Source organism: Neofelis nebulosa, chromosome 4, assembly GCF_028018385.1.
Source record: "Neofelis nebulosa isolate mNeoNeb1 chromosome 4, mNeoNeb1.pri, whole genome shotgun sequence".
NCBI lineage: Eukaryota > Metazoa > Chordata > Mammalia > Carnivora > Felidae > Neofelis > Neofelis nebulosa.
This window is the reverse complement of record NC_080785.1, coordinates 125,530,782-125,558,322: the sequence shown is the minus strand read 5'-3', so window position 1 is coordinate 125,558,322 and position 27,541 is coordinate 125,530,782. Positions and strand designations below refer to the sequence as shown.

At 35.9% G+C, this 27,541-nt stretch overlaps 1 protein-coding gene across 6 annotated transcripts in view; it reads left to right on the top strand.

The window, feature by feature from the left end:
* CNTN4 (contactin 4) overlaps window positions 1-27,541 on the top strand; it is a 914,517-nt gene that overhangs the window by 141,188 nt on the left and 745,788 nt on the right. The window contains exon 1 of one of the 6 annotated variants that reach the window (XM_058726184.1): window positions 17,364-17,384. The exons of the other annotated variants lie outside the window; for them this stretch is intronic. The gene's annotated coding sequence lies outside the window, so the exon portion shown is untranslated. Of the gene's footprint in view, window positions 1-17,363; window positions 17,385-27,541 lie in introns of those variants that run through there. 6 annotated transcript variants of the gene reach the window in all.

The following is a 27,541-nucleotide window of genomic DNA, read 5'->3' as shown; positions in this document are numbered from 1 at the left end:
GGGATTTTTATGAACCAGGCCAGAGACCAGTAGATATCTTGGACCATTTTTCTTAATCTGAAATTCTGTGATTTTAATCAGATAGGTGAAATCTAAAAAAAAAAATTGTCATCTTTGTAGATGAAAAATGGTAATCTATTTTATATGGATTAGCCTACATATGCAAGGAGTAGTTATTCACTGTGTAGAAAAATATATATATATAACTCATCTGTAAAAATGATAACAACAAGCAGCAGAGCCTATTTAGACACTAACTTCATTTAAAATAAGAACGTAGTTTTCATCACGAATGCCAGATATTAAAAACTATATTTTAAACATTTGTAAATCAAATGGGAATAAAATGTTCTTTGCATATCTAATTTTGTTACAGGCATTTTTTTTCCTGTATTTTATGAGACAAATCACAGGCATTACAGTTTGAAATCAACTTTATTGTTTTCATTGCATTTGCTATGTAGCTGTTGAATATTTGCAGTAAGTTTTAATGACGAATGAAGTGCATGTTTGATTATATGCCATTAGTAAAAATGTCTTTTTATGGCAAAGGGTGGTTTTCAGCATGGCCTTGACAAAGGCAATGTGTAAATGTGTTCTTTCCCATCAAAAGAATAGAAATCAGCATAAACAAAATTTAAAGGAAATATTAAAAAAAAAACCAGCGAATATTCTTTGTGTGTTAAATTATATCAACATATAAGTAGAGAGCATAGATCTACTTATTTTCAGAGGCAAGTGTAATGCTATTTAGAAAAGTTGTAAATACCATAATTATTTTACTAAATTAATTCCAATTTCATTACCTATTTTATTTTTTTATTTATTAAAAAAATTTTTTTTAACGTTTTATTCATTTTTGAGACAGAGACAGAGCTTGAATGGGGGAGGGTCAGAGAGGGAGAGAGAGACACAGAATCTGAAACAGGCTTCAGACTCTGAGCTGTCAGCACAGGGCCTGATGCAGGGCTCGAACTCATGGACCGTGATCATGACCTGAGCTGAAGTCGGACGCTCAACTGACTGAGCCACCCAGGCGCCCCTTCATTACCTATTTTAAAGCTAAGTATAGCAGGGATTAGGTAGAGAGTTATAATGCTGACATGGAGAATGTTTCCACAGTTACTTTTCAGTTTTTCTAGCCATTATCTCATGTTTCTGAGACTCCTGCTACTTATTGCTTGCTATTGTGCCCAATATTTGATCCAGCCTTTCTGCCTTTTACTCAGTTTCCTTTGTCGGGGATACTCCTGTCTTTCAGTCCTTACCTATCAAAGTTGGACTTACCTTTCCATGTCTAGTTTAACTTTTGCCTCTTTCACAAGGCCATCTAGATGCCCGATTGTCAGAACTGTCTGCTCAAGGTGATTGCTATCAACTTGTTCTTCTACTGCAGATCAGCTAAAGCATGTTCCCTTGTGATCAACGTATTCTCTCAATGTTCATCTCAATTATCCAACTTGTTTTCTACTCCATTGGGTAAATCATCTCATCATGTATTTAACTTTGAACACAGTTCCTTATGTTGAGAAATACTAGAAAAATAAGAATGTCTGCATCTGTATCCATAGTGTGAGGTATTGGGCTAAAGACCTTGAAAAAATATACTGGTGCTGGAAAGAACAGTTATTTAAGGAATTAAATGAATATATTTATTTTATCAAAGGTCAGGAGGAAATCTTCGATAGATATTATAAGGCAAGACTTGGTTTCTTTGGCCCTGCTTGTTCTGCTTCTTCACATCTATTGAATATTAATAACAGCAGAAATGACAGCTATAATGGCCACTGTAGTTTCGTAGACCTTACTGTAAGCATTCACACACTTCATCTTTTTTGATCTTCATGTCATGCCTTGAGATTGGTGAGGCAGAAGTTAGACATTATTCAGATTTGGCCACGTTTACTTGTTATGAGCTAATACCATTTTAACCCTGATAATGAAATCTAACTGTTCTTTTATTAAATGTTAGTCTAATATTTAATGTCTGTGGTCTCTTTGCATAATTTAATAATAAAGTTACTTCTGTAATCCAGAACACAATGTCATAATTTAAAATTGTATGTCTTTTAAAGCAGATGTAATTATTTTGATCCAAATTCATGCGCTAGTGTTGCAACTTGCAACCATTTCAGTTTCCTCTTCCTCTGGATGAAGGAATTCAAGAAGAAGTAGATCTGTATCCTAAAAGTAGCATCAGAGTGTGGACATTGAGAGTTAGATGCTGTCTATACAGGAAATTGGTTAATGTCCACACAGTTAGGCTAAGCCCAGATACCTGGACAAGACTGAACAGGAGGCAGGGAAAGAGTCCTGAAATGGTTGTTTTCAGTTCTGTGACCTCAGGCACTGCTTCCTGCAATTTTTCCTTTAATCTTCAGCTACACCCTAGGATAATTAGGAGCTATAGGACCCAACCAATTACCCTTTTATATAAGCTAGATTGAGTAGGGTCTTTGTTATCTGCAATTCAGCATCCTGGCAAATACAGATAAACAAAAATTGATATAACTGTGTTCTTTCTGCTCCAACTTTCCATTCCTGTTTTCCTTTGTTCTCTTCTTCCCTTTCCTTTCTTTTCCCCTCCTACTCTTGTTACATTTCCCTTCATTCCTTGTCCTTTCTCCTTCTTTTCCCCCCATTCATTGATCCAGGGATCCATCTATCCATGTATTATACTTTAGACTGCTTCCCACATGTTGAGCTTTAAGCCAGGTCCTGAGGACAAAAAGATCTGTGACACACAGTCTTTGTTCTCTTTAGGATCAGGTTTCCTCTCATTGCTTTTAGGAAGTTGGTATTTTGAACAGGGAGTTAGAGCCCCAGCCAAAAATGGGACAAAACAATAAAAAAGGAAATCCGTGTGTGTGTGTGTGTGTGTGTGTGTGTGTGTGTGTATAATATTTCAGTTAAATTCCTTAGTTTGTCATGCAAGTTCCTGAACACATCAGCCACAGTCTAACCTTGTGCTCCATCACCTCAATTCCCCACCCTTCTGTATGTCTTTATCCCTACACCTCAACAAATGTTCTCTTTCTTTGGATATGTTACTGACCTCTGTCTGCCGTCCTCTTAAATGTGGTAAACTCATTTTTTGATACCTACCTCTGTTGAAGGTTACCTTTTTGAAGGCCTACTCCTTGGAAGCTTTTTCCAACTACCTGAGGCAGTGTTTGCCTTATTTGGTAACTGCCTGTATCTCTTTATTATGTCACCAACCACTCTGTGGGTTATTCTTGTTATTACATTTTTATTTGTGAAATGAGACAAAGTCTCTGTTAGAGCAGGAACCTTTACATTCATCTTTATATGATCCATTTCCAGGCCCATGTGTGGGGGATAATGAGGGTTAAATGTTCATTAACCAAGTGAATAAATGAAGAAAATGGGATGAATGAGACACATAATCTAGTTCACTGTGGAAGGTAAAAGGTAATGCTTTTCTCAAATATAAGGGCAAGATAAAGGTTCTGAGATTCCTGGTGCATTATACTTTTATTCTTTAAAAAATTTTTTTTAAAACATTTATTTATTATTGAGAGACAGAGAGACACAGAGCATGAGCAGGGGAGGGGCCGAGAGATGGAGAGACAAAGAATCTGAAGCAGGCTCCAGGCTCTGAGCTGTCATCACAGAGCCCGATGTGGGGCTCAAACTCACAAACCGTGAGATCATGACCTGAGCCGAAGCTGGACGCTTAACCGACTGAGCCACCCAGGTGCCCCCCTGGTGCATGATTCTTAAAACCTTTAAGCTTTTACATGTAAAAACTTTTACATTGTTCAAACTATCATCTGATAAGTAATCATTGTTTCAAACATTTCTTATGACCTACATTCTAAAAGACTGTATAATCAAGAAGATGAATATATACTGGTTGCCCACATGAAACTTCTGGAAACAAAGCTAAAAGCTTTGAAATTCAGGATATTTAATGTTTAAAGTATGAAAAGATATGAACAACCCCCTACAATATTTAATTTAAAAATATTCTGAAGTAGGGTAAGAGATGGACTTGATTGGCGATGGGTATTAAGGAGGGCACTTGTGACGAGTACTGGGTGTTGTATGGAAGTGATGAATCACTGAATTGTATATGTGAAACCAGTAATGCCCTGTATGTTAACAAAATAAAGTTGAAGTAAAAAAAAAATTCTGAAGCCAATTTGAGAAATACTATATATATTTATCTTCTACAGTATCCAAAATGTATGTTTCCATATTAAATACAGGGAGAAGTCCTGCAGCTAAAATCTCTTGTTGCAAATAGAAATGTTCACAAATTCTTTAAAAAATTTTTTTTAATGTTTAATTTTGAGAGAGAGAGACAGACAGACAGACAGACAGACAGACACAGGGCACGAGCGGGGGAGGAACAGAAAGAGAGGGAGACACAGAATCTGAAGCAGGCTCCAGGCTCTGAGCTGTCAGCACAGAGCCTGACCTGGGGCTCGACCTCAATAACCGTGAGATCATGACCTGAGCCGAAGCCTGATGCTTAACCAACTAAGCCACCCAGGTGCCCCTAAACGTTCACATATTCTAAGGATAGAACTGCTACCCTTTTTCCTTTGATAAGTATATTTCACAGAATGTATTTTGGAAGTTTGTGACCTAACAGAAGATAAAACCATAATCATTTATTAGAAAGGAAACGAGACCAATAGAATCCCAATTTATTTGTGATCTTAAGCTGCCATTTTAAGAAACTAAACCTTGGGCAAAATAGACATATTGATGCAGTATTTATCATGGCTTAACAAACACTTTCTGAGTAGCTGCTTTGTGCCAGATACATTCTAGCTATATCAAGAAGAATAACACAGGAGGTTGGAGAATATCACAATTGACAGGTTCCCAGGTAATGGTTCTTATATTTCCAGAAAAAGGCAATGACAGTGTGTACATTGAGTATGATTCTTGTGCTATAATTAATTTCCCAAAAGCTCTCACTGCATTGAAACTCATGTAACTATTCTTCAGAAGTATAGACTTTGAAGAATGCTAAAGGAAATAATTAGGAATATTGAGTTTTAGAAATGTACCATGTACATGTCTTTAAAACTCTTATTATTTTAGTTTAAAACAATAAAAATGCACATGTATATTTTTCTTTTCAAGAAATGACTGCATAGTAAAAAATTCTAAATTTAACCTAATACTTCATTTTATTACTTTGAGTCTCATTGGTCCTTTGTCATGAAAAATGATACACCTTTCAGCTACCTTTAACTAGGTATCCTATCATTAATCATAAACTGTCTAGGTATGCTGAAGTTTGCATATTTTGTTGGTGAATCAATATTTATATCCCAGTAGTAAGTAGAGTTGTGTTTTGAGAATTACTCTTTTCCTACCATATTTTCCTCCAACTTTACTAGCACCGGACAGATAGGTGTACATGTGCTTGTGCAGATATGGGTGTGTGCTTGATCTCTCTCTCTCTCTCTCTCTCTCTCTCTCACACACACACACACACACACACACGCGCACACATTTTTAAACTGCCATGTGCTCTTACATGAACACCTTGCTGGATGTTAATTTTTCAGAATATTACTGGTCCTAATTATTTTCCTCAGGGACAAATAGGATTCTTAATCTCAAACTTTGTTAGGATTCTGTTTAATCACAGCTTTGATGTATTTTCTTTCCATTTATTCTGTAATTTGTACTCTGCTTCTCTTGGACATTCTCAACTTGCAACCATCTTCTGTCTCCCAAATTTTTGACATTTTGTGACTCAGACATAGTAAAGTGCACATAACCGTGCAATCATTTACTTCATTCAAAAACTTGTCATCAAGGCAGTGTGCTGGCTCCTGTGGGAATAATAATGAAAGGATTTTGTACTACCCCTTATCCCAAAAGGAAGCTTTTAATGGGGATTTTTTTTGGCCATTTTATGTAAACATTTTTTGAATGACAAAACTGCTATTGTTAACATATACTTTAAGTAACTTCCAGATAGTTATTTTGGTTCTGGCCCTTAGTGATGCTGTGAATGATAGGCACATTTTTAACTGAGGATATTGATTTGAAGGTACAGCATAATTAGGATATGCAGTGTTTTTTAATTCACCACATGTCTTAACAGTGTAATATATAAATACTATTTTAGTAAATAAAAATAGGCTGCTATTATAATTGCCAAAATGTTTTTCCGTTGACAGGAGAAAGGGGATGATGGATACAAAGAACTCTAATACAAAATAGAATATAAGCTGTGTTCTCAAAAGAGAGATGGATGAAGTCTGATGAGGAATTCAGAGATACCAAAACTTACTTCTCCCTGGGAATCTAGGAAAAGTTTTTTGGAGGGGATTGGCATTCATTTTGTTCAGGGGTATGGTTAGGATGGTTACTACAGACTAACTAAGTAATGCAAATTTAGATAGGAAGACAGGCCTTGGGGCATGGATGTGTACAGCATATGGAGGGTATCAGTTAAGTACAGTATACAATGTGGAGAGAAATGTGCCTATTGTGTGTGATACACAAGTACATTGTATTGTATACATTTAGTCACATGTCTCTTCTTTAGGAGGTACATTTGTGGAGATGCCTTTTTTTTAAATTAAAAATTATGCTTATTTTCAACACAGAGAGAGAGAGAGGCACAGAGTGTGAGTGGGGGAGGGACAGAGAGAGAGGGAGACACAGAATCTGAAGCAGGCTCTGCACTGACAGCAGCAAGCGCAACGTGGGGCTCCAACACAGGAACCATGAGATCATGATCTGAGCTGAAGTCGGATGCCTAAGCTTAACTGACTGAGTCACCCAGGCGTCCATGCACAGATGCCTTTCTACCTGGCTGTCATACACAGTTTGGTTGATTAGTTTCTGCTTGTGTAGTAACTTCAATAATCCTTGAGTTATACACTCTTCACCAGTCTTGATAGAGTGTTGAATGTTCAAAAGAAAAATTCCAAGAACCTATTAAATCATCAAATGCCATTGCATGTTTATGAAATCAGAGGAAAGACAGTTTCTACATTAGAGCAAATCTACTTTCCTATACTTGGTTGAGGTTGTAAGGAGAGATTACTCTGCTTCCTTAAGAAGGTTAAGCTGTCATCTAGTTAAATATGGACTTAAAATAATGCTGCCAAAGCAGCTGCCTCCTGTGATTGATGATGATGATGATGGATGATGATAGTTTTGAAATCAGTTTTTCAGGGAAATTGCTATTTTTCTACTTTGGCTGATGTTGTGGTCTGGATTGGGGATTTCTTGTCATATTAGGTATCTTTTTTGATTAAAAAAGAAATTGCTAAGGACTGTATTCTCTATGATAAAATGGCTCTAAAACGGAGTATATGGGGCAAATGATTATAAGTTGTTCTATACGTATTACTTGAGTGACAGTAGTTATTCTGGGCTTCACAGTGTCATCTCATGGTGAATTGTGTTTAGGGGAACATAAAGCAACTCACTTCTAGGCAGAGAAGTGGCAGAAAGCATGGTATTCCAAGAATGTTCACATATATTGATAACTCAGTAGTCTCTTCATGCTCCTCAAGCTTATGCATTGGTTCCCTCTATTTGGGTTGCTTTTACTCCAGATATCTGCTTGTCTGGGTCCATTATTACTTGGATCTCTGCTCAGATGTTGGACATATACATCACTTTTCACTCTCTGTGTTATGTGTTTATTTCCTTATTGTCTGTCTCCCCATCTAGGATGTATAGTACATGAGAGCAGAGATCAGTTTGTTCAGTGCTATAAACTGAAAATCTATAAAAGTTCCTGGCCCATAATAGGTAGATAATTAGTAATTATTGAATGATAAGCTGAATGAATTAATCTTTATTTTATACAGAGAGGACAAAGTCTTCAAAATATTTTTAAAAGCTAATTAGTGTTTGGCTTGAGAGCCAAAGTCAAGCTTTTTGGTTTATTAACTTAACTTGCTTTTGTTTGTATATGCACAAATGATACAAACAACAAACAGCCTTGAAAAAAGAAACAGAACATTCAGGGCTTGCTCTCAGGTAGACCATTTTTATATCTCATCATGTAGTGGAGAAAAGGAATCAATTTTGTTTACACAAAAATCACTGGTTAACCTCTATTCCATACCATTCCATTGTGTAAGCCTGAACACACACTGGTCTGAAAAAGCGATTTTCAGAAAGGGAAAAAACAAACAAAAACAAAACACAGTCCCCCCCCCCCCCCAGTATTTTTTAAAGGCCAATAACATTTGTATCCACTGGGTAAACATGATCAATCAAAGCTTTACAAGCTTTATATGGGTTGCTTCCTTAACAAATGTGTTTTTTGCCTTAGTCATTCATCATATCTGGAAGTCTGGATGATGAGCTTGAGCACTCTCTTAGGTTAACATTGTAAATAGCCACTTGGTGTATTTGTAAAGGGAAAAGCCTGTTAAAGTGGCAAACATTCTCTCCTGACAACGTAAGCAGCCTATTGTAACCTGTGTTGTGTTGGCTTGATATGGTGAATTCAGCTCAACTTTAGGGGAAGGATTTGTTGTAACAGAGAAATCAGGTTATGAATGTGAAGAGCTAACATGCACATGTTGAAGGTATTCCGTTGGACCCTCCCAAGTGCATAGGGGGGTTTCAAACGAGACTGAAGGTACTAGCTAGCTGCTGAAAGCAGAATCATCTGCTGTGTTGAATAAACTACCCTAAAAAATGGTAAAGTGTCTTAAATAACCAGGTTATAAATAACCAGCAACCAAGTTGCTGCTGTCAGTATATCCCTACTTAGAGGGATTGATGAACTGTTTAGTGAGGGGGGAAAGGAAAGCAATGAAAAACAAAAAGTTGATCCATTGGAAGCAAACATGTGGTATCATATCCAGAGAGCACTTTGTATAAGGAATCTGGTGCAGTCATATGTGGTATCATGCTAAGACCTCTGAAATGAGACACAACACCAATTATATGTTGTTTCATGCCTGTAAATGCTTTGTTTCCCAGCTAAGTTAGTGCTTATGAAAGACAGCAGATAGGTGAATATGGACTTGTTTATCTTTTGTTGTAGAATTGGTAAGGCTTAAGCAAAAGAATCTGGGTCATTCATAGGGGCAAGTTCAGATCTTATTGAGGTCAAATAAGAACTTGAGGGAGAAGAGCAGCTGAAACCACAACATTGGGCAAAGAATTGAATGGAGGGACAAGAGGGTTATGGAAGAACATGCAAATGAGGTCCAGTAAGTTTAAAATAAGTCAAATGGAAATTTGAGACCCTGAAAGTTCTAGAGGGGTCTTACCACCCTGGTTTTGATTTACACTGACATTACTGTGGTACGTCTTGGCATAGTCCTTTAAAAGAACCCAGGAACATACTTAAACCATATCCCCTACATAATAAGTGTTTTTATAGAGCCCCACTTTTAGATATTTTATTCTTTTCAAGATCCTTGCAGAGGGAGTTTGAATAATTTTCAATTCCTTCGTTAGCTGGGATGTATATCAGAAATGAATTTTAAAATAAGCCATCTCTGGGGTGCCTGGATGGCTCAGTTGGTTAACCGTCCAACTTTGGCTCAGGTCATGATCTCGTGGCTTGTGACTTCAAGCCCCACGTTGGGCTCTGTGCTGACAGCTCAGAGCCTGGAGCCTGCTTTGGATTCTGTTCTCCTCTCTCTGCCCCTCCCATGCTCATGCTCCGTCTCTCTCTGTCTCTCAATAACAAATAAACGTTAAAAAATAATTTAAAAAAATAAGCCATCTCTTAGTATCTCCTAATCCTGTTCCAGAGATGTGCAGGTTGCCCCAAAATGTTGTTTTCTACATGGGTTTTGGGTCTCTTCGACAGAAGGTAGCTCACTTGAAAACCTAAGATACCTTATAACTGACCCTTCTAATTTAACTTTTCTATATAAAAGTGTATTCATTTTTGTGTAGTCAATTAAAAATGAAAGGATTGAATTTCATGAGAGAATCTTAGATTTGAAAGGGCTTTAGACCAGAGACAAGAAGGGAGAGTCAGTGTTTCCCTTTAAATGACATAGCTGATTTACACACAGATTTTAGGATCATGGCCTCAGTGTACTTTTTCACAGGGAGAGTAGAATAGAGTGTTTAAGAACATAAGCTCTGTAGTTAAATAAGATCAGATTAAAAATTCACCATCATCCATGTTAGCTGTGTGACCTTAAGCAAGTTACTTACCCTGTATTGCTTCACCATCTATAAAATAGTGTTATTAATAGCTTTTGTCTTATGAATTTGTTTTGAGGATTAAATGGAACAATACATATAAAACTTAGCACAATACCTGGCAAAGCCTTAAAAAATATTCAGTACATGATAGTACACCTATATTGCATTTGTACTGTTGTGTAACAAATTACCACAGATGTAGTAACTTAAAGTAACCCCACATTTATTATCTCACAAATTTGATGGACCAGACATCTGGCATGTTTTAGTTGAATTATTCACTCAGGGTTTCATAATGCTAAGATGGAAGTGTCAGTGGGCTGTATCTTCATGTGGAGTCTCAATTAGGGAAGTACCTGTTTGCAGACTTTTCAGATTATTGGCAACATTCATTCCCTTGCAGATGTGGGAATGAGGTCTCAGATCCTTGCCTTACTAACTGTCAGCCAGACTCTGCCCTCAGGACCTTGCCGTGTGGTGCCCTCCATAAGCACCTTACAACATAGTAGCTTACTTGTTCATAGCAGAGCAATTTTTATCACTTCAAGCCTCTCCCTTCAGGAAGGGAGAGAGTTTACTTTAGTTCAAAACCATCCAAGAGGATATCTTTTTTGAATAACTCAGAACCAACAGATTGGGGGCCTCCCTCTAATCACCTGAGTCATATGAAATAGTCTAACCAGGGGTTTGAAATCCATTGTATTCACCGCCACACCCTCATTAACAGGGAGGGTATCATATTGGTTGTGTACAGCAAGGGACAGGGATCTTGGGGCCATCCCAGAATGCTGCCTTCTTCAGAGAAGTTTCATTGTTAGTTGTCATTAATTCTTGCTCTTATCATTATTATATTCTTGTATTTATATTCTGTGTCTATTTATGTACCTCATTATTATATACTTTCTGAGCTTACGGTTGTTATGAGCTCTAAAGTGAAAAGTGTGTGATAGTAATGGAAAATAAAGGATACTATTTGGGAATCTTTGCTTATGAAGGAATCTACATTGTCTCTATTTGTTTTGTACTGCATAATGATATTTAAAACATACTAAATGTTGTCCCCCCTGAGAATATGTGTATTATAATAGAATTATTAAAATATTAGTAAGTTGTGAATGAAGACAAAAGTAGACAGTGATCAGGGAAACACAGAACATAATATTGAATGTTCAGTATAATACCTAGTAATTTAGAAAGTTTCACTGATTTTGCTCTAGTTCTAGTCAATTGAAAAAGAGGAGAGATTACTTTAAAAGAATAATTAGTAAAGGCACTTGAATATTTTACACATAAATATGAGGAAGAAAAGTTCTCCTTTAAAATGCTAATGTGTTGTCTTCTATTTACACAGTGTCATTATATGAATATTTTCAGAATTCCTAATAGGAATATCTTACTTCTTGCTCTTGAAAAGAAGCTAATGAAAAGCCAGTCCTCCTGACCAGTTATGAAAATGTATTTCCTGTCCTGTAAGCTATCATTAATTTCCTGATAAACCTGGAATATGCCACAAGCGATTTGTAGTGGCATCAGTTAACATTTGGGAAGTTGAGCTTGGCCATCTAGGATATTAAATATTTGCTCCTGGAATAATGATAAAATCTATTGATAGTATATTCTCTAAGTATTTGTTAACAATAACAGCAAAGTTCAGGGGTACTAGATAAATGACAGAATATCTATTTAGATTCATTTTCCTCAATTCTTCTGATTTTTGTGTTTTCATTTGATTCTGAACACTCACTTCTGTGAAATTTTGGAAATAGGGCTTTCAGGGCTCTATCACTAAAGGTCCCTTAGGAAATAAGTTTTTGTATCATCAAAGTCATTCAGAAGACTTTGGTAATAAAGTCATAGGGTCATTGCCTTTTCTGTATTTGGGATTAATGGACAGCAAGGAAATAAAATAGTACTTTAGCCTTAGTTATAAAATAATACATAGTTTACTCAGGGTGGCATGCCGGCAGAAATAGGTATTATTCTATTTTTAAAAGTTAGCTATTAATGTTTCTTGATTCACAATATATTATGTAGACAGATTCCATATTTCCCTGTATGTCATACATCATGGATTACATTGAAAAATAAAGTTGGTATAGTTTCATTGAAGCTATGCCACAAAGCATAAATATTAAAAAGAAAAGGTTGTTTTCCAATTTGATGAGTTGTCCAGTTGATACATTCTTTTTCCTCCGCTGTGTTGTATATAGTAAAAACAACGGTTCAGAAAGTGAGTATGCCAAAATCAATTTCATTGATTCAAATGCATTTATTTTATTTTGGCCTAAGTGTATTCCAATCAGCACTACCTATGTGGTAGTAACCTGTGATGATTTCTATTCATACTGTACATTTGTATATACAGGAATTGGAAAATTGCTTTCATATAATAGGCGCTGGATACATAATAACTTAATGAATGAACAGATTATAGATATTAAAGCCAGTAGTCTCTAATGAAATGATTGGCTTTATTTTTTCCTCTAATCTAGTTCAACTATAAAAATACTCTGGGTAAAGTTTTTGATCAAAACTTAATACGTAAGTTCCATTGGAAGTGCACTGGACTTCATTTTCAAATGAATCTTTAGCAAAACATTTAAGTCTTTAAGTCATCTTTATTACATTTTTTTACTCTCTTGGGACCTTATTGCTTCATTAATTCATGACGTTTAGATATTTTTTAATGTTTCCAATTTTTTTTAGAATTCATGTGTCAAGAAAAATGAAAATTACTCTGTTTTCTTTTCTTGCATTCCTATTATATTTTCTATATGTAAACAAGAAAAAGGAAAAAAAAGATTGGAAGACATTCATTAGAAGTGAAATGGTACTGCTTGAAATAATGGTCAAATCATAGGTAATCACTTCTGTTATTCTCCTTATCTTTTAGAATAAAATATGTCCTTATTTTCTGGGTTTAATTGTAGATTTCTTTTTTTTTTTTTTCCAACTTTTTTTTTTTTTTAATTTATTTTTTTTGGGACAGAGAGAGACAGAGCATGAACGGGGGAGGGGCAGAGAGAGAGGGAGACACAGAATCGGAAACAGGCTCCAGGCTCCGAGCCATCAGCCCAGAGCCTGACGCGGGGCTCGAACTCACGGACCGCGAGATCGTGACCTGGCTGAAGTCGGACGCTTAACCGACTGCACCACCCAGGCGCCCCAATTGTAGATTTCTTATAGCTGATGATTTAAAAGCCCATCCACTAGTAAATTTAACTCAAATGGTTAAGTGAGGTAACTTAAATGCTGAATCCTTTCTAAGTAGCTACTGGCTTGATAATAGTATTTGATGATCTGGTTGGTTTGTCATCTAAAGCACTAAGTAATATTGAGTTCCTTTTGAAGTCAATACCATTGTTGACTAAAGATGTCAAAAAACAAGATTGTCTTGAAAACTATTATTTCTTTGTCAGGGTGTTTTATCTTCATTTAGTCTTTAACCTTTTATGGTAATTTAGCATATTTTAAATTTATTTCTTGTCCCTTAGAGACCATTACATTCACAAAAGAAAATCAGACATAATGTGCAAAGCACGTGTGTGCACAGACACACACGTGCACACACACACACAAGCACACACACCTACCAGATTTAGTATTTGCATGTTTACTTTGAACCGTTTAAATGGCCATTGGAAATAAGATCCAAAGAGCATTCTTAGAATCTAGTCTTACTAGTTTGGCTTTCTTTTAATTGAAGTTGGTCAAGGTGACTAGATTATCCTAAATCTCTAGTATACTTTGTATTGTGTCATGGTTCTAAGCACATTGAAGAATTCGGTCTTTGGTCAATGTTTTAAAAAGTGTTTGAACTACTTGCATTCCTGCTGCCTTATTTTTTTCCCCATTGGAATGAACAGCAACTTACTTTCTGGTAGACGTATCCCTATTTGTTTAAAAAATTTTATATGGGTGGATGCTATATTATTGATGAGAAACAAGATAAAAAATTAGAAAGGGATAATATATTCTAAACAAAGCAGAAAAAATATTCTGCTTTGTGATTTAGACCATAATTCTAGAATTTCTTTTATCTATCCTTTGATAAATTCATTGCTGGAGGATTCTGTTCACTAATTTTTCTTTATTTTCTTGAAACAAAATACAACTTCCTACCAGTAATCTTTTTTTTTTTTTTTTAATTTTTTTTTTAACTTTTTATTCATTTTTGAGACAGAGAGAGACAGAGCATGAATGGGGGAGGGTCAGAGAGAGGGAGACACAGAATCCGAAACAGGCTCCAGGCTCTGAGCTGTCAGCACAGAGCCCAACGCGGGGCTCGAACTCACGGACCGTGAGATCATGACCTGAGCCGAAGTCGGCCGCTCAACCGACTGAGCCACCCAGGCGCCCCAACTAATCTTTTCTTTAATGGAATTAGTTTGATCATAATCTGCCAAGATTTCTTACTAATTTAACATTTTCTAATTATACCTGTACAGTTGATATTGGTCTTGTTACTTTCTGATACTCTGACTTGAGAAATTTCATTGAGGATCACCACAGATTGCCTTATTTTTTTTGTCTCAATAAGCATTTAGAAACTTCCTAATAAATAAGCTAGACATAGATAGTTACAGGATGAAATATATTATATTAGAATGAAATCTTGCCTAAGAAAACAATTGGAAAATGCTTTACTCTGGTTTTAATCACCTACTCCTGCTAGATGCACCTTATTTGCTCACGTTTATGAAACCACCACCCATGCCATAATTGGCTTCGAACTTCCCGGATCACAAATCCTGTATGTAATAATTCCACTCACATAGTCCGTTTCTCGCATTTCTGGAAACTAATCTTTATCTTCATAGATACTTTGAACTACTATCTCATGTCTAAGCCTGAGTTCCTGACCTTTTACAATTTTTATTTTTGATTTTTTGTTATTCATATATTGATTTGCTGATACCCCCACTGAAACGTGAGATTTATGACACCAGGAACCTCATCCATTTGAACTACCACTATTTCCCAGTCCTTAAAGCATAGCTTGGCATAAGAGATATTCTTGATAAAAGAAAATAAACAAGGATGTATGTATATACATATACATACACATACATACACACATATATGTACACACACATACACACACATTTAAAATATGGTTATTAACATTTGTCATATGTGATTATTATTAATATCATAGCAGGTACTTGTTGTGTACTCTGACACTGTTCTTTTTCTTTTATTATTTCATTTAGTGCTTGCAGCCTTATGAGGTTCAAGTACTATTATCCAAATAAGGACATAGAGACTTAGGTTAAATAATTCACCCAAAACTATATTGTACTAGTAAACTGATATTTCACTGATAAGTCTAAGTTTCAGACCTTTTTTTCTTTTTAATTTCAGCCTTTCTTTTAACTCCTCTTCTGCACATGTCCCCTTTCTCCCCAACAACTTTATGGGGTTCAGCCATATGTTTGTTTTTGGACATCAGCCTAGTTTATTTAGCCAATCGTAACACAAATTTCTAGTTTACTAACAAAACATGATAATTGAGAAGGGAGATGTCAGTGAAAGTTGTCTTTAAAGTTAATGATAGCATACATTTGGACAGTGCCTTATCTTTTATAAATAGATTTTCATATGAATTCTTACTTATAATTGTATTACCAGTTGGAGAAACTGCTTTCACAGTTAAAAATGTTAAATGTTGGGGTGCCTGGGTGGCTCAGTTGGTTAAACATCTCACTTTTGCTTTTGGATCGGGTCATGATCTCACTGTGAGGGAGTTGGAGCCCTGTGTCAGGCTCTGCATTAATAGCATGAATCCTGCTTGGGATTCTTTCTCTGCCCCTCCCCTTCTCATGCTATCTCTCTCTCTCTCTCTCTCTCTCTCTCTCTCTCTCTCTCTCTCTCTCCAAAATAAATATTAAAAAAAAATCTTTTTACATGTGAAATGCTATAGCCAAAGTCTGTAGGTGGTGGCTGAGTGGCAGACTAGGATTCATATCTTGTTATCTGTGTTTTACTTTCCATAGGTTACAGGGTGATACTTGCAGAGAGTTCCCTTTTGTATAATTTACAGAACGTTAGGGCCTCCGTTTCTTGTCCAACAATGGTGATAACTGTTCTTTTACTTTCTATTATATAATGTATCTCTAGGATGAAATCAAGGTTTCTCAACCTCAGCCTATAGACGTTTGGGGCTAGGAAAGTCTTTGCTGTAGGAGGCTGTGCTTTGTGGGGACAGCAACATCCCTGACCTCTACCCAGTACCATTCTCCTAGTTAGGAGAACCAAAAATGTCTTTAGGCTTTGCCTAAGTTTTTGCCTCCCAGAGGAAGCAAAATTTAAAAGTCTACATTACATTAAGATAATGAATGTTAAGATGTTTTGTTAATTTCCAAACATTCTCAAATTCACCATCTTTTTAGGTTGAGCTTGGAGAGCAATAAAAATGCACTTCCGTGGATTAAGCAACCAGGCAGAAGAGAAAGCAATGTATAGATATTAAGGACAAGAGCTGGCCACCTACTGTTTCTGCCTTGTGAAAGCTCACTCATCCGGATTTCTGCTATAAATTCCTTGCTTTTGCATTATTCTAAGTCAATATTTAATGTTGCCTGTTAATAGGACTTCCCATTATAGATTTAAGTTTTCATTTCTTTATGAAATATTCTGCAGCATATTCACTACCATATGAATAATTAAAACTAAATTGTACTTGTCAAAATAAATGAACATAGCACATTTGGGGATAGAAAAATCCCTAATTTTTTCCCACATGGTTTATTGCCTATTATTCTTATTTGTGGGATTTGATGCTATGTAGTGACTCAAAGTTATTATTCAGAGTTACAGCACTTACGCTGTATTGGTTTCTGTTGAATTGAGAACATAGAAAATGCCAATTAAATTTAAAGGCCTGCATTTTGGTTTGTCTGTTACTTACAGAGTAAAAATTAAAAAAAAATCTTTGGAGGCAGCCGCATCTTAATGACAAACATGTTATGATCATGCTGCTAATAACATGTGTACTGATATTCATGAATGAGATTTTTTTGAAACGACACATGTATACATTATTTATATTATAGGCCTTGGTGGTGGAGCTTTGAGAAAGCTGTCCAGGAGATGAGTGTGAGCATCTTCTCTGTCAAGAATTTTCTACTGTTTTATTTTGATGCAAGTTGCTACATTTACCATCTGGGATAGAAGTTTGAGGATCAACACCAGCTATTCCAGACTGCAGACATTCAAAAATTATATGGAATAGAGCAAATAGTGTAAGACAGCTTTGCCTCATTGCTTTTCCCTTTCAGTGGCATATCGCTCAGATGTAGAAGTTAGTTGTTTAATTTTCAGACAGAACTGTGTACCTTGAGAATGGCTGGACATCTTCCATTTGTACTACTTTTTATTATTGTCAGAACTGATCAAATAAATCTGCCTGAGTTCTGAGTGTGGGATGCATGTTGAAAGTGATTTTATTTTTGCCCAATAAGTCCTAAACATGCTGTCGTCTTCATTTTATTTTCCCTCTCCCATCTTGGAGTGCCTTTTGCAACTTGCCTCACAAATCACATTGTCTCTACTTATATTACTCAGGCCTTCTCCAGCTGGTAAAATGCATTTTTCCCCTTCAGCAAGATTCAGTTTTCCCTATTCTTATTCCCTGTATGTTTCCCTTCACTTTTAATGTGAAAATTGCAAATATATTTCTAACCCCTTCTGTGTGACACTTTCCATTTATTGAAAACTTATGCTACATGAAGTAATGTAGAAGAGGTATCTAAAATGCTTACATCCATTTTCCGCTCTGTATCCCCAACTGGACCAATTTTTCCGGATAATTTTCCCTTTCTTTCCAATTTCATCTACATCACATAATTCAGGAAACTAAAAGCATCTTGTTTTTTTCCAGATTCATTCTGTACTGCAGACTTTTCTAACAAAAACCTGCCAGAGACCACTTAGACTTCTGTGCAGTTTTATATAAGAGGATAAAAAATTGTCATGCTGGAGTAAGGCATGCAATCTGTTTGGGTACTGAATGAGAAGAAGAGTAGGTTTTATAATCTTGGGCTTGTCTTATAACCTCTCTGTGCCATATTCTTTTGTATACAATAAGAATTTGTTATCCTTTTCCTGCCCAGAGGATTTTTGAGGTTTCCAAATGTGAGGTAAACAAAGAGGTAAAATAGTTTTGAAGCTTCATAGTATCTTACTTCACAAATGTACTTTTTTCCAGAAACTTTCCTGATAACTATCCCATCAGACACATTAGAACTTAAATAACATTTCTGTTTTCATACCAAGTTAAGTGGAGTTGTATTTGGATGTAAGAAAAAGAAAATCTATAATAGCAGAGTCTTAATAAAAGTTACTTGTTCTCTTTCAAGTAAAAGTCAGGGTAGTTAATCCAACATTGCTTTGGTGTTGCAGGATGTGAGGGATCCAGACTTTGTCATATATTGTCCTTGTGTGCATGCTCATAAGAGGAGCTTTGGTGTTTAGACACATTCTAAGCAGCAGAATGGAGAATGAAGCAATTATTTTCCATTAATGAAAGTAGTTGCCATACGGCTTCTCTGGTTAATCCCATGGACTTAGATTGCTACATGTGACTGCAAGTAAGCCTAGAAGCAACAGAGTCATTCTTGTGGCCATGTGCCCAGCTAACATTTGTCTTAGGAAAGAAAAGATTAGCACTATTTTTCTCATAAACACTAACTTTAATTTAAAAATACAATCTTTCTGAGTAGACTATGAACTACATATGGGCAGGGACTAGTATAGTACAATAATTTGGTGTTGGCAGTCTTTGTGGCAACAAGTACTCATCAATAAATCAACAAATATTCATTGAAAATGTACATGGAGGGAGTATTTCCCTAAATGTGAATGTGACAAAAACTGAGGCTGATTTTCAAAAAAATTGAAAACAGTTGTTCCCAGCCATTCCTTTTTTACTCATTAATCACTGAACATCTTATGTGCTAAATACTTTAGTCAGATTAGTATAGTTTTCCTTACACTGGCAACTGTAATACAACCATTTATCAAGACATGTTTTGGATTCCTTTTTGGAAATGACTTTCAGACTAATGTTTCAAGACACATAAGGGAAACATTCTCTTTATTACTAATTTTAAACCTTTAAACCTGCTTTTTTCATATTTTGCTCTGACAGCTTTTTGACCTCCTCAAAAAAATCCCATCTACTCCTATAGGATTATAATTCGGTCCCCTTGGTGGATTTTTAATTTTTTTTTTTTTAATGTTTATTTTTGAGACAGTGAGAGACAGAGCATGAACAGGGGAGGGGCAGAGAGAGAGGGAGACACAGAATCTGAAACAGGCTCCAGGCTCTGAGCAGTCAGCACAGAGCCCGACGCGGGGCTCGAAGTCACGGACCGTGAGATCATGACCTGAGCCGAAGTCAGATGCTTAACCGACCGAGCCACCCAGGCGCCCCGGTGGATTTTTAAATAAAGGCTGTTAGCTGTGATTGAGGCTTTCATACTTCTGAGACATGGTGTCTTAATGTCCTGGGATCAAATTAATTAAGTGTCTCATTTAGTGAGCACTGTTGTTGAAGAATTTATAATGTGTTCTCTGCAAACTGATTCATTGGTAAAGAACAGCATTGCTATTTTGAGTGTTCTAGAAATGTCACAATATTAGAGGCTTCTTAGAAGGATTGTTGAAGAGTTTTCACAAGGGGAAGGTCATTGGTAGTAACAATAGCTGCCTTCAGAGTCAAATGGTTTGCTTGGCTTGCTGTTTTAAGATATCAAAAGAGTATGGGCCCTCTGGTGATGAGAAGGTGATGAAATTGCCAAAGTTATTTTAATGTCTCTTCAAATAGAAGCACACAGTGGTGTGTGATCCACTTTATTATTACTGAATTTTAAGAGGACCTCAATTAAGAATTAAGTGCATTTATTGGCATGGGTCTGTCTTGTCTCATAGAAACAAAGATGGTACCAGGGGAATTTCCCTTTCAGAAATGTAAAGACTACTGATGAGTGAACTTTGCCTGTGTCTAAAAGATAGCATTGACCTCCTTTCCTGCTTCCTGTGCGAGACATGACTGGTGGGGGTGGGGTGGAAATTTAGTGTGACGGACACTGAAATAACCATTTCCTGAGGTGATACTGTCTTTCACTTAAGCGATGAATAGGTTTTCTTTGAATTGATCTGTATGTGTTTGTAAAGGAAACATAAATATCTCCTCTTCTCATAGGAAGAAGACTATTTCAAAGGGCCATTTTCTTTTCTGACAAAGAAATTCATACTGGAGACAAATCAGCAATTTCACAGCTGGTTTGTAAAATCCTGAAACGATGTATACAAATCAAAGCAGGAGAGATTCATTTGGAATGAAAGGAATATTTGAATTGCATCTCACTTTCTAATAAGATATTGTTTCATGGTTCTACAGTATTATAAACATTATATGTGTGTTATACATGACAATTCTGTCTTATCTGTGACTCAGGAACTTTTTGAGAATGTGACAGTTTGATAGCATAAAATTGTAGGAATTAGATGTAACTGTATCATCTAATCCATGTATGTCCCATACTTTGCTCACTAGTAACTGACCATGCTGATCCTCGCCTAAAACATTTCTTAAAATCTATGTGAAAACACTCATCGTTTCCTAAGGTAACCTGTTACATTTTTGGAAAGTAGTGGATTTTCTTACATAGATTGAAAATAATACCACTTTGTTTTGAATATGCCACCTCAAGTCGTATCAGACCATGGCTTTCCGTCTTACATTTAATAGTCCTTAGGTGTTTCTGTACTGTGATCAAATCCTTAGAACCTGTTGACTCTTGGGGGAGGGTTGTAGCAATGGAGGTGATGAGAAGTGATCATATTCTGAATATATAGCAGCAGTAATTTGAAAGTATAATGCACAGGAATTGAACATGGAATCAGTGTGAGCTGTGAGAAAAAGAGGAGTCAGTGTTTTTAGTCTAACAACATTTCACTATGTGCTCAATGTACTGTGCTGGCTATTAAAATACAATCAAATATGCATTCCGATTGTTGTTCCATACTCCAGATTAGGGATTTTCTATAAGTCTAAGATAATGTTTGCCAGACTTCTCTTATGGCCAAGCAGGGGGTTCCCTTCCTTGCCTCCCCCAAAGCTTTAACTTGAGAGAGCAGTCTTACATACTCAGTATGGTTCAAGATTAGAGATTTAATATCAGTTTTATTTTAAGTCTAGAAATATACTTTGGAATATGCAATATTTACATTAACATGATTCTGGAGTACTTAGAATGAGGAAGTCTTTGATAAATTAGGAGGGGAATCATTTTTAGTCCAGAAATACTATATATACCTCAGTTACTGCCACTAAATTTTAAACTACCTTTAGAGCAGGAATTTGATTCTTCTATGCAATACCTGTTGTATAATAGGAACTTAGTACATGCAGGCTGAACTGTTGTTAAACTACAGCCAGAATTAGTAAGTGGACTTGTTATATAATTTAGATTCTAGTTAATGTATATCTGTGTCTATACCTATATGTATATATCTTCTGAGAGGAAAATAAAGAACTAGCCCTGAAAAAAACCTTAGTTCTCTATATTTTGCAACTCTTTTATTTACCTACTTTATTAGCTATGTTCATGCAAATAAGGTATGCCTAAAGTCAAATGTGTAGGTTATGTGGTACTGGAGTCACTGGTATATTTCAACCTTAAACTCTAATCTCTAGGATAAGGAGCAGTTGCTTGTCTCTAGTTGATATATGCAGAGAGGAAATTAGGTGGGTAGATATCTTGTGATAAACAGGTTTCTCCACCCATCCACAAAGTAGTAGGGAATTGTTAGTGCAAATGTAACAGATGAACTAAATAGGCTTCTGTCTAAATGTGGATGCATTAGTTGCCCTGCCTATACTAATGCCAGGCTGTCATGGGAAATAAACCCAGGCTGAATTCTGCATGTGGATGTGTCCCTCAAACTAGCAAAGTTTTCAAAGGTGTGCCCTTCAAACAAGAACAGAAAAAAACCGCACATTGAAAGAATTAGCACTCAGAGGCCTTTGTTTAATCAATGGTTAGTATGGTGGTGATTGCACAAATTTACTACATTAAATTTAATCAGGAATGTTTCTGGCATGTGGGTGGCAAGCCTACTGATTAATTCATTTATATTCTGGAAATAAGATATGTTCTCCTGGATGAATTTCCACAGTTTGGCGATTCCACAGTGTGCATTTCAGCATCTCTAAATGGCTTCTTTGTTCACAGTCTCAGAGCCGAAGTCATGCTGGATGCTGTGTGCTTATTAGCTCACTATACCAATAATGACAAACAGGAAATGGCACCATTTTAGTTCATCTCTGGGAAGAACATCAAAGGAACAGTTTAGATGGCGTTAAACACTTCAGGATTTTGATATCACTCATTTGAATTTCCTTACGAAACCCATTAGGAGAGGTAGGAGAGATCATGATAGACAGGAAGAATTAAACATTTTTCACTGGGGTTCCTAAATTGGTTAGAAATGTCTGTAATGCAGATTGTTTTAAAACTATAGGATTTGAAGTAGAAAAAAAACTAGATGGATCAGAGAGTTAACACCCTGGTTTAAATAAATAGAAAACAGAGAAGTGACAGTTTTTTAGGTGAAAAGTTAAATTATAGTAGCACTTTGAACTCAGGACTCCGATTTTGCTTACTGATCATCTTCATAGCCATTATAAAGCGTGTGTGTGTTGCAGGGGGTTGTTTCTAGACATTTGGGAACAGAAAGAAGTAAAGAATGTGTGCATGCCATATACATGAGATCACACTCTGTGAATAGTCATTTGGCCATCCCAGTGAGGATGGGTCTGGAGTACTTGTTATGCCCTTAGGGTCCCCTACTTTCCTCATTTTCAAAGGTATTTCACAGATGACTCTGGGCAGGATTGCTGGAAAGGACTCTTAGTGTGTACTGTGTTTATGCTCCAGACAGCGACCAGGAGGAGAAAGAACATGGTTCATTATGATCATTTTCTAGCATTAACCATGTGATTTGCTTGAGGAACACTGAAGTAGGCTGTGCTGGAAAATGTATCTGAGGACAACTCAGGGTAATTCCATTCCTTTGGACCTTCCCAAGAGGGAGTACACCATTCCCTCTTGGAACTCATTTCTCTTAGTCCAGCAGGCTCCTGAAGCGCAATACATATATATTTCTGTTTGGTATGCAAACCAGCGCTTATTAACATATGTGGAGTATTAGCAGCTCATAGGTATGTAGGCTATATCTGTTCTCTCTTAAAACAATCTCTCTGAGGTTGGACATCAGTTTTTCTTCTTAGAAATGTGAGTGTTAATTAGGCCAGTTCTTACAAACTTCGTAGGAATCTATCTGCTTTTGGTGTTAAAGTGTACCAAAAAGAATGCAGATGATAGGAAAAAAAAATATGGCCATGGTCTTGTATGTAACTCCTGTATCATGGCTGTGCTTATAACTCTGAAGATAGTTACATGGTTTTTGCAGCCACGGTGCTGAGTTCCCTGTCTCTGCAGTTACTCCCTATGTCATCTTACTCTACTTACATAACCTCTCTACTTCGATTTCTTCTTTTGTTAAACAGGGATAATAATAGCACATATATCACACATCAAATAGATAATAAAATAGAAAACTGAGAAATATATATGTATGTGAATGTTTCCTGTACCATAAAAGTGGTATTAAAAATTAGTAGAGGGGGTGCCTGGGTGTCTCAGTTGGTAAGTGTCTGACTCTTGATTTCAGCTCAGGTCATAATCTTACAGTTCGTGAGTTTGAGCCCTGCATCTCTGCTGAGTGTGGAGCCTGCTTGGCATTCTCTCTCTCTGCGCCTTCCTCACTCCCGCTGTTTCTCTCCCTCCGTCCCTCCCTCCCTCCCTCCTTCCCTCTTTTTAAAAATGAATAAATCAACTTAAAAATAAATTTAAGGGAAATAATTATTTAATAGTGAAGGAAAACCGTTGTGGAATTTAAAACTGAAATAATCTAACTTACACTTGGTACAAAATAAATTCTAGTGGATCTAAATTGTTCATGAAGAAAAATAAAGTGCTAGAGTTAAAACTTAAAAAAATAATGTAATCTGTATTACAGGTTTATCAAGAAAATGCAGGGAGCAAAAATTTATAACGTGCTATGTAATTATTCACCATTATTACTTTAATAAGAAAATCATTGCTTGGATTTTCTTATGTTAAGGAAAAGAATAGTTTGATTCCAGGTAGATAGCCAATTTAGACATTTTGTTCCTAGATTGTCCTGCTTATATCAGTGCTTTTGAGCATGGGCATCAGATTCTCCGCAGCAAAATCACCTAGTGGCATCTTGCCTCCAACAAATGGCTTATTTGAGTCTATGTACCATGAGGCAACTATGCTTAACTTGAGAACCTGACCTTATATCACTGTCAAAGATTTATTCTTCAGTGAACAACTTTTTGTAATTCATATTCATGTCCTGAAATTGCTTTCTGTGTTAGAAGCCTAAATAATAGTTAAACTAATATATTATACATTGAGTACCAAAAAAGTTATTAAAAATCATATTTTTGAAGAATATTTGAAAATACAGGATCATGTTCACAAGATGCTAAACAGGAAAAAAAGCAGGTTGCCAGGTTGCAAAACAGTATTTAAGTATGGTTCTAAATTAGTAATCATCAGAGAATTTTATAATCATAGAAAATGTTATTAAAATATTCTAATCTATGGTAAATTTTAGTGAGTACTTTCTTGATTTGGCCTCAACATTTTCCAAAATGAAAATAACTTCATAGGTTTATTTTTCCTCAGTATAAAAGTAATAAAGTTCATTGTAGGTATTTCAAGCAAAACAGAAAAGCATACAAAGATTGTTAAAATGTCGATGTTACCTCCTCAAAATGACCATTACTGATCTTTTAAAAAAACATTTGATGTGCAGGTATTTATGAATTTCTGTATGCACCACTTCTTTCATTTTACCTAAATGGAGTTTGTCTTATCTCCTTTTTTCCATTCTACAATGTCATGTGCACCTTTCCATTGCCAAAATACACTCATGTTCATTATTATTTGAACAGTCTAGTGCACTAAATAGATGTATGGCAATCTCTTACTGATATATGTGTGTGCGCGCGCACACACACACAATTTCCTTTGTTTGCGTTTTGCAATTAGTACACTAAAACTCTAGTAAACATTGTCAGTCCTAATTTGAAGTATCAAAAAAGGTGTATAAAAAGTCTTTTTAAAAAGCCTTCTTAAAAAATATTTAAGCTACTTAAATATTAATTAGGAATACGTTTAAAAGTGTATTTGAGCTCCTCAACTAGACAGTCAGATTTATAATTACTCATGGCACAACTATAATCACTCATTTATTGATTTATTGGAAGTAGTATTTTAAGAATCTCAAAAACACTTAGTGAGCTTTTTTAAAACAACAACAATAGCACATTCCTATCTGGGTGATTCTGGCCTCCTTCCCATGAGGATGAGGTGATGACTGAATTAGAGGCTTTATTTTGTAACATTACCTGGTCCAATCAGAGGAAACTCTTAAGGTTACAGTCCCACATGTTATAGAGGAGGAAGTTGCCTGGTACTGATGGAAGTCTATCAGAGTATCCTGTTATGGATCCTCAGACTATGTGTGTGTGCCTAACACCAGATAACTTTCTACATATTGTGGCAGAAACTGGAATTATTCATTTTTATTTTTTTAAGTTTATTTATTTTGAGAGAGAGAGTATGTGTGCATGTGAGTGGGGGAGGACAAGGGACTGAGAGAGAGAATCCCAAGCAGGCTCTGCAGGGTCAGCATGGAGCCTGATGCTGGGCTTGAATTCATGAACTGTGAGATCATGACCTGAGAGAGTCATGACTTCAAGAGTCAGATGCTTATCTGACTGAGCCTTATTTTTTAAGTCTTAAAAGAATTTTAAGGATTTTATTTTTTAAGTAACCTCTACATCCAGTGTGGGACTTGAAGCCACAATCCCGAGATTAAGAGTTGTAGACTCCACCTACTGAGCCAGCCAAGTGCCCCAGGAATTATTTTTTAATATATCAATATAGGATATGAAATTTCTCTCTTAGATTGGCTAAACTAAGAAGGACAAATAAAAATTAAATTAGCCGGGAAGCTGTCTTATCCAATTTTTCTGCTGTATCCAATGCTGGAGTTCAAATACTGACCAGATTGTGAGATGCTATCCAGAAGTTGAAATTTTATTAAGGATCTTTTTAAAATGAATACAGTAATGGTAATAAACCATAATCTGTTAAAACGTGTATTGTTTTGCAATGACCATTTAAAAAGTAAATATTTTTCTGTTGGGCTCTTCTTTTATATTTCATAATTGCCTTTAAGTGTAGTATTCTGAAGACAGTATCCCCTTAAGTCCTGTTTTATATATTTATGTTAATGTATATGTGTATGTTTATTTCCCAAGGGAGATCATAAAAGGTTCAACTCAGCTTCCTTTGAAATGTAAACCAAGTGATAAATGTAGCAATAGGATGTATCCTTTAATTTGGTTTTCTTGCACTGTTGATGTCTTACGTGGAGACATTTAACTTTACCTCTTGGTCTCATTAGTGGTAACTACCATGACTGATGAGTGAGTTGAATTGGGGACCGTGGTATGTAGATGAAAACAGGATTCCCTTGGTTGGAAGTCACTTACCCACATCCTCAAGATTAGCTCTAGGAAATTCTGTTTGTCCTAGAAATTTGGCTGAGCCTGACAGATAAAGGAAATCCTTGACACATTTATGTGAAGGCCAGCTTTTTGCCTTAATGTTTTCTTAATAATATATATTATGTTATTAAATATTTTATCCAGGTTAATCTCGCCCTTGTAAAAATGGGATAATAATAACTCCCATGGTGTACATTTTTTCAGTCTAGCTATTCAAGATATATGAACTTTTTCTACTTGCCTTCATTTAATGGACATTTTCATTGTTTTCCTATTCTACATAAACATAGAAATAAGAATCCCCTGGAAACTTGTGAGAGAGAGGAAAAAAATTTTTTTTTTTTTTTGGAAAATAATCAGTTTGGATCTTAAGAAGGTAGACTTGCTTTTCCATTCCTTCTCCAACCTGCAGAGGCCAGTGCCATACATTTAGCAATCAAGGAATCATCCTAGAAATTATTTGTTCTTGAAGTCTATAATTGTTTCAGAATCTGTGTTTGCTTAATTTTCTCCTCACAAAACTTAGATACCATTTTAATTGAGAACAATATATTTTTAGAATATGTCTATTTACTTCTCTACCTCATTGGAAAATGCTCCCAATCAATGAATAACCTCATTTTTCCTCTATTAAAGCTCTCCCACTGATAATCTCAGCACATTAGAAGGTCAATTATATGGACCTTGGAAAAGAAAGTTGAAAAGATATTCAGAGGGAAG